The 10,725-nt window shown below is 39.6% G+C and overlaps 1 long non-coding RNA gene across 1 annotated transcript in view; it reads left to right on the top strand.

Moving 5' to 3' along the window:
* The window catches only part of LOC107678083 (uncharacterized), a 12,104-nt gene extending 1,411 nt beyond the window's left edge, over positions 1-10,693 (top strand). Inside the window, exons 2-3 of the long non-coding RNA XR_001632912.1 lie at positions 8,904-9,077; positions 10,597-10,693. This is a non-coding gene — a long non-coding RNA (uncharacterized LOC107678083). The remainder of the gene's footprint in view (positions 1-8,903; positions 9,078-10,596) is intronic.
* The last annotated feature ends 32 nt before the right edge of the window (positions 10,694-10,725 follow it).

The raw sequence follows: 10,725 nt of genomic DNA, 5'->3' as shown, positions 1-10,725 counted from the left end.
AATCGGAAGTTATTACAAACACTCGATGGTGGTTTAAAGTGAGTTTTGAGTAAAAGCGGAATACAAATCTTATTTATTGTCTTATGTAGCATGATGCTACAGTTTGCATGAATGGTCACATAACACGCGCTTTCGGTCGTGTAACGTTAGTATGAACGGACATCTGCATATGATCGGAACTCCACGCAGCTCTCGCGCTACTCTCCATTGGAAATTAATGACCGGTCTGTGACCGACTTGAAACGCAGTGGAAACGCCAGTACGATGAGGATAGTTTTCATTTTAGAACATAAACGGAGAGCTAAAGAGAGCAGACTGCTCCGTGCGCTTTCGAATCGCTCTCGCGGATGATCGATCTGCGCTGTGCTTCTAGTCGAACACACCGGCAAGTGCTGCAGGCTTATTGGCTCACTGACGCTGATGAGATTAACCCCTTAGGTATCGAAATTTGGTACTGAACGACGAGACGTTTTTCGATACTCGATGGTATCGAGGCAATTCGGTCGGTGCCTAAAAAGTATCGAACTCGATACCCAGCCCTATTGGTTAGTGTGATCATCAGATTGTGAAGGTTATTATGTATATTGTATATGTATATGTATATAATCATACATTTCTATGATTCATATAATGCTTATTTTAGGTTTCAGACATTTAAATACACATAAGTACTAGCAAAACCATACATTTACAGTTTGTAAAATACACGCTGATGTCTAAGAAAACAGCAATAATGATCCTTACAAATATAATCTGACGACATGTTTTTATTTATATCATATACAGATTGTGTAGGTAACTATAAAGTTTACTCTGCTCTTCTCCCAGTTTACCGGAGACCTACTTTAACGTGTTTCGGGAGGAGAGGATGAATTTGTGTGTTGTAAATCCCACAGCTCGGATTCAGCGCAAACTTACATGGCGGCGCCCATCACCCGGTATAGATCAAATAACACGGTCGACATAAAAGTGTTTAAACTACCAAATAGATTTACTTGCACATATTTCAGAATCGGAATATCAGATATTTTATAATATAGTGAGCATGTTTGTGAAAATTTTGAATAAAACAGGAAAAACTAAATAAAACAATCCATGTGTCGTACAGATCTATTGTGGCTGGTTGTGTCACATAACAAGCATGATGCGTCGCCATGGAATCAATAAGGCAATACATTCTAAAATAACGGTCGCCTAAAAAAACTCACGCTGGGGGCTCAGCTAGAATATTTTAAACTCGCGTGCCAAAGGGTTAAGAAAGCCATAAATAATAGCATTGTAATTTTAATGTAAATATATTTGAACTATTTGCAATTAATATTTTTATTTTACAAAAATGTACAGATTCACTCTTAATTGTTTGCCTAAAGTGCTGAAAATGATTATATGGGTGTTTTCACATATATTCAAACCCAGTTCACTTAAAGTGAACCAGAATGGGAACCAGCCAAAAGTGACCTGAGTCTGTCACGGTGTGCCTACTATGTCGAAGCGAGGAGACGAAGGAGCGCGGAGACGGAGGGAATCCAGAAACATAATACACTTTATTTCTCAAGGAACACACACGTAGCACACGAGGTAGACATTTAAGACTGAACGCAGGACTCAGGAAACACAGGGCTTAAGTACAGGAACTAAACGAGACACACCTGGAATCAATAAACATAATTAACATGGGAGAAACTGGGTAATGGAAGGCACATGGGGAGAGAAACATAAGACACAGGAACACAGGACTGACATTACTCTCCCCTCCCGGAAGGCGCGTCAACTGGAGCCCTCCTTGGGCTGGACATGGGAACTGGAGCTCTCCTTGGGCTGGACATAGGAACTGGAGCCCTCCTTAGGCTGGACGTGGGAACTGGAGCCCTCTCTGGGCTGGACATTGAAACAGGAGCCCTCTCTGGGCTAAACTCAGGAACGGGAGCCCTCTCTGGGCTAATCTTAGGAACTGGAGCCCTCTCTGGGATGGACAGGGAAACAGGAGCCTACCCGGTCCAGGCCCCATGGCGGAGCAGACAGACTAGGGAGCCATGGCGGAGCAGACAGTTCAGGGAGCTATGGCGGAGCAGGCAGCTCAGGGGGCCATGGCGGAGCAGGCAGCTCAGGGGGGCATTGGCGGAGCAGGCAGCTCAGGGAAGGCCCTCCCTGGGCTTGACTCCGGAACTGTGGCCCTCCTTGGGCCAGACGTGGGAACAGCGGTGCTCTCTGGGCTTAACGTAAGAACAGGAGCCTTCTCTGGGCTAGATGTGGGAACAGGAGCCCTCTCTGGGCTTGACGTGGGAACAGGGTTTCTTTCTGGGTTTGACTCCGGGGCTGGAGCCGACACTGGAGCGGACTCAGGGGCTGGAGCCCACAGTCTCTTCCTCCGAATTCTCCTTTTTAGAGCAGAGGTGAGAGAGACAGCTTTTAGCTGAGGGCTTGGGAGGGAATCGACCGGCGGTTTTGACAATGGAACCGCCGGCAGGCCTGACTTCGGAACGGCCGGCGAGCTTGACTGAGGAGTAGTGTTGTTTTTGGCGGCCTGTTTTAATTTTAGTTTTAGTCTAGTCTTTGTGTGAAGCTGTCATTTTAGTTTTTATTAGTTTTAGTCACGTTCATACTCTTTTTAGTCTAGTCAAGTTTTAGTCAACTAAAAAAGTCCGAGCATTTTAGTCTTATTTTAGTCAGAATTATCCACGACTATTTTCGTCTAGTTTTAGTCGACGAAAACTGATGACATTTTAGTCTAGTTTTAGTCGACGAAAACTGATGACATTTAGTCTAATTTTAGAAAATGAAAATTGTATTTTAGTCTCTTTTTAGTAATGTAATTCTATTTAACCCAGTCAATATAGTACAGGGCTCTACGCTTACAATTATTTAAATAACTGAAAAGATACTTTAAAAATGAAACAAACTGCCAACAGGTGGCAGTAAGTCACTGATTTTTATTACTGAATCATTCATTCAATTGATTCATTCGAACGGCTGATTCATTCAAGAATTAATGAAGTGACTGTATTTATGAATGGGTAATAATGAATCACTGACTCACTAGATTCATTTAAAAAAAAACGTTAATTCGAAACACCGCTGTGTTTGAATGGAGATGCGCTGCGGCTCTGCTGTGTCTTTGTTTTAAACTATTTTCGACGACGAAATAGAGCAAAATCAGACAATAGTGTTATAGTCAGACAATGTAAGTCACTTAATATTAACTTCTTGTTTATTGAATTGTATTGTATTAAATCAGTATCACATTCACAAACTCCTTTAAAAATCAAGGACTTGGGGCTTGAGGAAGTGACGTTGCCTGCATCTGCGCAGTGCAACCTGATGCAGCCCCTGAAGTGAGAAATACTGCAAAATAATAATAATAATAACGCGACTAAACGAGATGAAATAACGTTATAACATTTCGTTTCGTCTCGTTTTGGTCAATGAAAATGAAGAGACATTTTAGCATAGTTTTTATTTTGTAAACCACATTTAGTCTCGTTTTTATTCGTCAACAATATTGCATTATACATTTAATTATAGTCATCGTCACATGACCAGCATTTACGTTGCGTCTCGTCTCGTTTTCGTCACGTGATAAAGGTTCGTTGACAACGATATTTAGTCATAATTTTCGTTGACGAAAGCAACACTACTGAGGAGCGGCCTGGAGGGTTTGACTGCTGAGCGGCCAGCGGACTTGACAATGGAGCGGCCTGGAGGGCTTGACTGAGGAGCGGCCGGAGGGCTTGACTATGGAGCGGCATGGAGGGCTTGACTGAGGAGCGGCCGGCGGGCTTGACAATGGAGCGGCCGGCTGGCTGGTTCTGAATCGGGGCCGGACACTCTCCAGACACCAGAGGATACCTTCCCCCAGCACAGTCCAGTGGTGTCTGGGAGGTCCACAGGGCGTTGGTAGTTAGCCCCAATCCAGAACAGCGAATTCAGCATCGCATCATCCAATGCCGTCCTCATGGCTAGCCTGCAGATTTCCTGAGCTCACTCCACGAACGGGAGATCCTTCCGGGCTAGGGCAGAGAATCGTGTGCCGATCTCCATTATCGCCGGGGGACGGAAAACAAAACACTTTCAAAAAGGAAACCAAAACGAGGAGAAGGGGCGCTGCTAACTGTTTTCGGTCCAGTCTTCTGTCACGGTGTGCCTACTGTGTCGGAGCGAGGAGACGAAGGAGCACGGAGACAGAGGGAATCCAGAAGCACAATACACTTGATTTCTCAAGGAACAAGGAGCACACACGTAGTACACGGAGTAGACATTTAAGACTGAACGCAGGACTCAGGAAACACAAGGCTTAAGTACAGGAACTAAACGAGACAAACCTGGAATCAATTAACATGGAAAAAACTGGGTAATGGAAGGCACATGGGGAGAGAAACACAAGACACAGGACTGACAGAGTCCTTATGGTGTTCACAGTATAGTGGACTCAAAAGAGAGCACAGTCCTTTTCTTGGTCTTCTTCAGCACTGAAGTGATCTAAGGCTCTTTCTTGTTCACACCACAACTTCACAAGAACTCAGACCCCAGCTTTCTGTGCAGCAGTGGAACGATGGAGTCTGACCTATTGGAAAATTTGGAAGATGAAGTGGACAGGGAAGGGGATGAGGAAGAGCTTTATCCAGAGCTTTAACAACACATTTCAGTTAAATTTAAAATTAAAATAAAATTAAAATTTCAGTCAAATTTAAAATTAAACACATTATCTGTAAAGTTAATTAAACTTCCTTTTTTCTCAGATAAGATAGTATTCAAATGATGTCAACGCTACCTTGTAAATTGTACTAATATAATGGCTTCGATACTGAATCGCTACATTATGGGGGTAAAATCACTGAAGCTGTCAGTTTAGTTACTTCAAAAACACTGTTTGCAGAGTGCAATTCACACACACACACACACACAACTTTCATCTCTCTCTCTCTCTCTCGTTAATTATTTCAAAACAATGCTATAATTCATGCATTCAAATAAATGTGGTCTTACAGCACTACTTCATCTCTGTGTCTGATTTAAAGTGGGCAGAATGCTAGATCTCCACTGCACGTTGGGTGGGTTGTTGCCTCCATGTCATGCATTAAAATTATTTAATGCACAGCTAGCTGTAGATTACATAAATGTAAAGAACAACTATCGTCATATCATATATACAAAAATAATTTATTTACCAAAAAAATGTAGATACACAACACAGTATTTCTGAATTAATTAAATAATAATAAAATATTTTTCTTTTATAAAATCAGTTAATTAGAGATGATTTTGATTATTACAATTTAATGAAACCATTCAAATGGAATCCAGAAAATGAATGGAAAACACAGAATTTGGTAAAAATGAAACCTATTTTTATTTTTGTTAAACTTTTAATAAATTGCTGTTAAATTGTGTAAGTTTCATTATTTCAATTAATTAGACATGTTTTTTTTTTTTTTTTGGCTGACTTTCATGATCTGAGATCGGATTATATGATTGCTGCAGGTGATTTTAACTGTATGTTAAATCCTCTCATTGATCGATTTCCCCATAAAATAGTGGCTCCATCTAAGCTAGCTAAACAAATTAATGGCATCTGTGAGGACCTAGAATTTATAGATGTTTGGAGAGCTCTACACCCATCTGGTAAAGAATACAGTTTTTTCTCCCCACCACATCAATGTTATACAAGGATTGATAATTTTTTTATGCCTAAGTGTTCAGTGCATTTAGCCGTCGCATGTTGTACTAACAATATTGTAATCTCAGATCATGCTAAGGTTGTGAATTCTATAAGGAATGGCACACTTTGTTACTTGAACCCATGCTTAATATGTTTAACCATTCATTTAACATTGGGCAGCTCCCTGAATCTCTGAGAGAAGCTAATATTTCTCTTATACTGAAAAAAGGTAAATCTCCTGAAGCCTGCTCTTCATATAGACCCATATCTTTATTAAATACGGATAGGAAGCTGTTAGCCAAAATCCTGGCTTCTCGTTTGGAGAATGTAATAACAGATGTTATCAAAGATGACCAAGTAGGTTTTATAAGAGGCCGCTCATCTTGCAATAATATGAGACGTCTTCTTAATGTTATACAAGTCTTTAAGCAGTGTGAGATTGATGGGTTAGTACTTTCTCTCGATGCAGAGAAAGCGTTTGACCGCATTGAGTGGTCATATTTATTTTTTGTTTTAGAGAAATGTAATTTTGGTGACACTTTTATCAGATGGGTTAGAGTGAAGAACCTAAAGCTTATGTTCTTACTAATGGTTCTAGGTCAGCAAGTTTTTCATTACATAGAGGGACTAGGCAGGGGTGCCTATTGTCACCCTTGCTTTTTTGCGCTCGCTATTGAACCCCTAGCTGAAGTGATCAGAGCAGAGCCTTCAATTGAAGGTCTACAGACTGACAAAAAACATCATAAATTAGCCCTTTATGCAGACGATGTGCTCATTTTCATTTCAAATCCTGATTCTTCAGTACCATCTCTTCTAAACATTATAAATACTTTCAGTACTTTCTCAGGATACAAAATCAACTTAACAAAGTCAGAGGCTATGCCTGTTGGTTCTATGAAAACAATTCCAAATATTAGCCCCTCATTTCCATTTAAGTGGTCCCCTGGAGGATTTATATACTTGGGTATTTTTGTGAGCCCTGTATTTAAAAATGTATTCAAAGACAATTTTACCCAGTTACTTAGTAAAATTAGAGAAGATTTAAACCGATGGGACACTCTACCTATTTCGTGGCTAGGTAGGGTGGCTCTTATAAAAATTACTGTCCTACCCAAGCTTCTGTACCCAATCCAAATGATCCCTATTCTGTTCTCTAAAAAGGTTTTAAAGGATGTGAATGGCTGGCTTAGCTCCTTTATTTGGAGCAAGCGCAAACCAAGGTTGAGGTTTTCTGCACTACATTTACCAGGTTCGAATGGAGGGCTGGACTTACCTAATATTAAGCTATATCAATGGTCTGCTCATCTAAGATACATTTCTGATTGGGTTGTTCTCGATAACTCCTCTACTTGGTTGGACCTTGAACAGACATTGCCAAAACTTCCCCTTGTGGATCTGTTGTTTCTCAAAAAAATTTAATCCTTATTGGATAATTGTGATAACCCTGTAACTGTAAATGCACTTAAGGCATGGAGGGCTGTTTGTCGTTTCAAGGTAGAACTAAACTAACCTCTGTTCTTACACCAATTGTGAATAACCCAGACTTCTCTCCAAGCAGATTTGATGGGAGGTTTAAATTTTGGGCAAATCAAGGTATTAACCGGCTTATGGATGTTTGATGAAGAAGGCCTAATGTCCTTTGAGGATCTGAGACAGAAATATAAATTAAAACAGGACTTTTTTCGTTTTTTACAGATTAGAAATTATATTTTGAAGTATACCTCGTTATGTACTAATAGAAGTCTGTCTCCTATAGAAAAACTACTTTTTCAAACACCTGCAAAGAGGTCAGTGAGTTTGTTAAATAAGGTTCTTGGTGCTACATTTGAGGGACAAGCAGTTTTGAATACTAGACTTGCTTGGGAGAGGGAACTTTCTACTTCTATTAGTGAGGAAGAATGGGGTGATATTTGGAAATATGCCAAATCCATTTCAGTATGTAACCGTGCCAAGGCGATACAATTTAAAATTCTACACAATGCATATTTCACCAAACTGTAGACATGCATTTAACAATACCCTTTCACCTTTATGCCTCAAGTGCAAAACACAAGTTGGTACTCTCACTCACTGTCTTTGGTCATGTAATCAGCTACAAATATACTGGGCCAGGATTGTATCTGAAATGAGTAATATTTTTGATAAGGAGTTGGTTATGGATCCTCTATTGTTGATCCTTGGTTTGCCGGATAAAGCTTTGATTTTATCAAATGAAAAAAGACTTTACAATCTTCTCACATTTGCAGCCAGGAAAAATATATTAATGAGATGGATAAGTGATAAGACTCCGACTATATCTGGATGGCACAAGATTTTAATGGAACTAATCCCATTGGAATATTTAACGTGTTTAGTTAATGGTCAGCCGGGTCAGTTTTATAATGTCTGGAAGCCTTATATCAATAATCTAGGGATTGATTGTCAACTATCCTGTTGAAGAGTTTTCCTATTCATTTACCCCAAGTGAGTGCATAAGATTTTGAACTTGTATTGTACTACCAATATGTATTTAGTGTGGTTATCCATTTAATTTGAGTATCTAATTTTTCTTTTCCTTTTTAGTGGCCTAGGATAAGTCTGCTTATTCTTATTTTGCCGACTCACCCATTTTTTTTTTTTTTGATGCATTTATTATTATTATTTTTTTGTTATTATTATTATGATTATGGTTTATATTCATGTGTGTTTTGTTTAAGTTGGAAAATGTTCAATAAAAATACTAAAAAAAAAAAAAAAGACATGGTTTTTTATTGATATTTATTCATTTAACCATTAAAACAGAGTCTAGAAAAATTTAAATGGAAAAAACGGAATTTGGGAAAAAATAAAATGGGCCCTAAGTAAGGTTCGCTTTTGGGCTTTTGAACCAGCCTGACCAGTCAAATGACTGAGATCTAATGCTGAGGTCTGAGGATGTCCTCGTATGAGCACATTAGTATTAATGAGGCTTGTGTGAATAGCATATGTTTCTATGCTTCTACCTCCTCAGCGCATTGCTCGGTCATCTTTAAAATAAAATAATCCGATTTTCAGTACAAAAACAAGCTAATTGCACATTCACAGAGACAGAACAGACTTTATGAATATATCACATATTTGACCCGACTGACAAGATCAGAATGATAATAAATGTGCACAATACTTTTTATTGAATAATTAGTTCGATACAAAAAGGATACAACACATAATGTGATATACAGAACAAACAAACTAATGTGATGTGGACTGTTTCTGTATGTGTTTTTAGGTTGTCTGGCTGTATGGTGACAGAGGAGGGATGTTGTTATGTGTCTTCAGCTCTGACTTCAAACCCCTCACACTTGAGAGAGCTGGATCTAAGCTATAATCACCCGGGAGATTCAGGAGTCAAGCTGCTCTCTAAAAAACTGGCGGATCCAAACTGCTCACTGGACAAATTCAAGTATGTCGAGCAGGAAGAGGTTTTAGGTTTTATTATTTAAACTTTTCAGTGTCTCTGGGTATATCTATATGAGTCTAGGAGTTTTTAGAGGATGCAACAATATTTAAGATTTAAAGTGCACTAGTCTGAGAAGTAAAATCTTAACTAGACTGCTCAGACAAAACAAATTAACAACAAAGCAGTACTTTAACTCACCCCCTAACTGGTCACAAAACCGGAGCAAACAGTGAAAACACAATCAAAATAGCAGCCTCCTCCCTACAGCTTCCATAAAAGGTAGAAACAAACATATTCAAAATGATAACTTATGTTGCAAACATTAACAACTTGTAAATGAAGGAACAAAACAGCCCTAACTTTAAAGGGGACATCGGATGTCCATTTTCCACAAGTTGGTATGATTCTTTAGTACTACATACTACATGCATACTACATACATGAAAACATACTTTGGTTAAAATTCATCAATGGTTGTGTAAAACAACACCCTTTTTACCTTGTCAAAAAGAGCTCTGTTCACAGCGAGCCGTGTTTCTTCACCACACTCTTCCGTGTTTTTTTTTGTGTGTGTATTCGGTGGTGTTACCATCAAAAACTAAATAAATCCACTGCCTCCTCGGTGACTCTGATGTCAGGAGAAAATTAAGACTATGTTCACTTTTACATCCAACTACAAAACACCTGCATCGCTTCTGAAGCTTCTGTGTTGCTCGATCTGTGTGAGTGACTGAATGTGTGTGTGTGAGCTGCAGTGAAGACAGCACATTAGTTTAGAACATTTGTGCAATGATCACCTACCAGCAATGTAAAGATGATTTTATTAATATATTAGAATGAGGACATTACAATATAAATATATTAGAACGAGGACAGTATTATTTATGGGCTTGAAAACAAGATGCAAACAATCGTAATATTGTTCCTGTCAAGAGTGCCCAATGTTGAAACGTGAAACCTACACCATTACTGATATTATACAGTTCTGGAGGCTCTTCATAATGCAGAGATCAACTGTCTGCTCCGCCTACAGTCAGCAGTGGTCCTACAGTATGCAGTGTTTAATAAACAGCTGTTTTACTGAATTCTGCTGAGGTGAAATTCAGTGCAGTCCCGTATCGGGATATGTATCGTATAATGACTTTACTGGTGATACACAGCCCTACTAGCAACCACCCCATGTACTCTAGCAACTACACAACAACACCCTAGCAACCATGTTGTGTACCTTGGCAACCACATAGCAACCAACCAGAACATGTTATCAACTGCACAGCAACCACCCAAGTGCCCTGGCAACTACATAGCAACTCCCAAGCAATCACCCCGAGTACCCTAGCAACTGCATAGCAACACCATAGAAACCACCCTGAACACGTTATCAATCGCAAAGCAACCACATCACATACCTTAGCAACCACATAGCAACTCCCTAGCAACCACCCTGAGTACCTTGTATAGTAACTGCATAGCAACAGCAATTTGTTCACTGACTGAATGTGACTCTGTGTGTGTTTTCTAGTGTGGATCATGGAGGAGAATCCAGGATTACAGCAGGACTACAGAAATGTATGTCTAAACACACACATACACACACACTCTCTCTCTCTCGCTCTCTCTCTCTCTCTCTCTCTCTCTCTCACACACACAC

The sequence above is a fragment of the Sinocyclocheilus anshuiensis genome, unplaced genomic scaffold, assembly GCF_001515605.1.
Source record: "Sinocyclocheilus anshuiensis isolate Anshui unplaced genomic scaffold, SAMN03320099.WGS_v1.1 scaffold1600, whole genome shotgun sequence".
Lineage (NCBI taxonomy): Eukaryota > Metazoa > Chordata > Actinopteri > Cypriniformes > Cyprinidae > Sinocyclocheilus > Sinocyclocheilus anshuiensis.
This window is presented reverse-complemented; position numbering and strand designations above follow the sequence as displayed.